This window comes from Charadrius vociferus, unplaced genomic scaffold (genome assembly GCF_000708025.1).
Source record: "Charadrius vociferus isolate BGI_N301 unplaced genomic scaffold, ASM70802v2 scaffold195, whole genome shotgun sequence".
Classification (NCBI taxonomy): Eukaryota; Metazoa; Chordata; class Aves; order Charadriiformes; family Charadriidae; genus Charadrius; species Charadrius vociferus.
In genome coordinates this window covers 4779128-4782298 of record NW_009648539.1, presented here as the reverse complement: position 1 = coordinate 4782298, position 3171 = coordinate 4779128, and the positions used below count along the sequence as shown (strand labels likewise).

The 3171-nt window shown below is 40.8% G+C and overlaps 1 protein-coding gene across 1 annotated transcript in view; it reads left to right on the top strand.

Moving 5' to 3' along the window:
• GALNT12 (polypeptide N-acetylgalactosaminyltransferase 12) overlaps nt 1–3171 on the top strand; it is a 45485-nt gene that overhangs the window by 32555 nt on the left and 9759 nt on the right. The gene's annotated exons all lie outside the window — the stretch shown is intronic.

Sequence of the window (3171 nt, the reverse complement as noted above, 5' to 3'; positions counted from 1 at the left end):
CAAAAAAAAAAAAAAAAAAAACAAAACACTGATAGAAAAATAGTATACACTCAGTAAAATTGTTCCCTGTGACTGCTCGGATTACCTTTGAGGTAAGAGCTTATGTCTGGTGAGTACCATGAAGCTGTTGGCTTGCTACAATTTCCTATCTTGCTGCATCCCACAGTATCGTCTGCCCATACCACTAATGGATCAGCACCAATGCCACTGTGGCGGAATAAAGAGGATTCTGATCTATTTTGTGGATGAAGAGAAAGGTTGGCTGTGCTCCACTGGCCGTATTTATCAACTAATGTAATGAAGTTTTAATGTCAAAAATCTGTTGTTGATGCTGTGCCTACAGTTATATGAAATGGATTTTATCAGAAAAAAAAAATAATCAAAGAATTACTCACAGAATGCCATCTGTATTGCGTTGTCCCATGCAAATATCCAGATGTTAAGAAACAACAGATTTAAATTTCTACAAGAAGTAAGGGGTGAAGGTATCTGAGGTGAATATCTCAGTAGCTGCTATTTCAGCCTCTGAACAAGTGGTAACTAAATGGCACAGCAGAGTACACCTGCAAAGCTTCAATAGGAGGCAAACATTGTAGAGACACAGTCAGTAATCCTGCATGGGCAGAACTTTCTATAACTGAACTATGCATTTTAATGGCAAGGTGATCAACACTTTTCTTGCTTCTGTTTCTCTAATGCAGCATTCTGCAAAAGAATTCAGGTAAGTCACGGAGAAAATTTTGTTCTTTTTGCATGACTTGTTTATGGTGGATATGGGAACAAAGGTAGCTTCGTAAATTAATGGATGATTGCTGTTTTGATAGAGCTGTTGCACGTAAAAGGAACTTAAACTGTGTATTTTCATGTAACAAGAAAAAAATAGTACTTTCACAAATTCTCTCATGCTTGTTTCTGCCTTGGAACAGGGGGCTGATTATTCCCCCCCCCTTTTTTAAATGGTGCTGTGATCAGATTTTCAAATCTGATTATTTTCAAATCTTTGTTATTTCAGATCAGATCATTTAGCAGCTTAGTATGCACTATTCCCACAGATCAGGGCTTGAACATCTATTAGAATTGTCCCATGCAAATATCCAGATGTTAAGAAACAACAGATTTAAATTTCTACAAGAAGTAAGGGGTGAAGGTATCTGAGGTGAATATCTCAGTAGCTGCTATTTCAGCCTCTGAACAAGTGGTAACTAAATGGCACAGCAGAGTACACCTGCAAAGCTTCAATAGGAGGCAAACATTGTAGAGACACAGTCAGTAATCCTGCATGGGCAGAACTTTCTATAACTGAACTATGCATTTTAATGGCAAGGTGATCAACACTTTTCTTGCTTCTGTTTCTCTAATGCAGCATTCTGCAAAAGAATTCAGGTAAGTCACGGAGAAAATTTTGTTCTTTTTGCATGACTTGTTTATGGTGGATATGGGAACAAAGGTAGCTTCGTAAATTAATGGATGATTGCTGTTTTGATAGAGCTGTTGCACGTAAAAGGAACTTAAACTGTGTATTTTCATGTAACAAGAGAAAAGTAGTACTTTCACAAATTCCCTCATGCTTGTTTCTGCCATGGAACAGGGTATTTTCCCCCCCCCCCCCAAATGGTGCTGTGATCAGATTTTCAAATCTGATTATTTTCAAATCTTTGTTATTTCAGATCAGATCATTTAGCAGCTTAGTATGCACTATTCCCACAGATCAGGTCTTGAACATCTATTAGGCTTCCTGATGAAATGTGGATATAAAAGAACATCTACTGATGTCTGCTAAAACAAACTGAAGAACCAGGTTGAAATATGGACCATGTATGTTTAGGAATATGTGTGCATGTATCAGAAGTGTTAATGCATGAAGGAGGAAAATGAGAGAACACACGTGGTAGCATCCTGGGAGTACAGGCTCAGTTTTAAACCATCTGAAACGAAGCTTAAGTTAGTAATATTTTACACAGCTTTTGTTTTGTTGTCTGTATTTAGGCATTGCGTCACGTGCGTAGGAGAGTGACAGTAGTTCTGGTGGTGCACGGCATTTTAAAATAGGTTATTTAAAATTCCAGGCAACAGAAGGGGGCATGTGCTTGAGCACATGCCGGGGGCTGAGAGGGAAGGGCGCATGCTCCATGCGGTAGCGAAGGTGTCGCGTTGTCTGGAAGGGCACCACAGATAAGTGCTTTGCTACCTTTATCGTCCCATGGAGTCAGGAGACAGTCAGGCAAAGTCATACGTCGTTAAACATACTAATGAGAGACCCTCTGATCCTGAGGACAGTCGCTGACAACAACCAAAACTGTTTTATATTTTTAGAGATACAATTACCATTTTTAAGTGGTTATGAATTTAAGTTGACATTTATTGATGCAGAATGTGAAAACATGAAAAACGTATTGTTTGGTTTAGCTAGTTCCGTGGTAGTGTTAAAAATCATCTGTAAAAGACACTTGTCTTTCCTGTTTTTAAGTGTAATTCTTGCCTAGCGTCATGAAGGTAACCAAATTGTCATCTTCTGACAGCTCGGGGAGGGTGGAGTGGTCTGGGGTGTTCCCATCAAACCAAACAGCGTTTTCTGTAGAAAGGGTGCCCAGGGCATTTCTTGTGCTTCTGGTAAACTTGGACACTAAAACTAAGGATGAATTTTATCATATATCAAATTCAGATGTTAGTTTGTCCTGTACTGAAAAATGACACCAAATGCATAGTGGAAACATGTTCGGAGAGGAATTAAGAGGCAAAGCCTCTTAAGGGTAGGGCTCCACTCCTACATTTATATGTTTGGCTCTGACAGGAGAGCCTCACAGCCCCAGCGACCCTGCACGGGGCCTCAGCCTGTGGTGGCTCGGTGGTCCTCCTTAGCCCCCCCACGTATTGCTGTTGCCTTAGGCTGGCAGCCCAGGCGTGCCGAGAGCTTGGCTGTCTGTCAGCGGGAGTGGGCACAAAGCAGTGGAAAGAAGATGTCGGGTAGCAGTAAAAAGTAGAAGCTGGGAAGGCGAAATATACGTAGAATGCGAATATTTAATTTTCCAGCTTGTGTGGTTTGCTGTGTGGTGGGTTTGGGTCCCGTAGGGTTCATCTTGTTTGTTTGGTTGTAGCCTCCCGCAATCCCTTCCTGTCTGTTCATTCTCTGCATCGAGAACTGAGGATACAATTATCATGACTAGGGAAGAG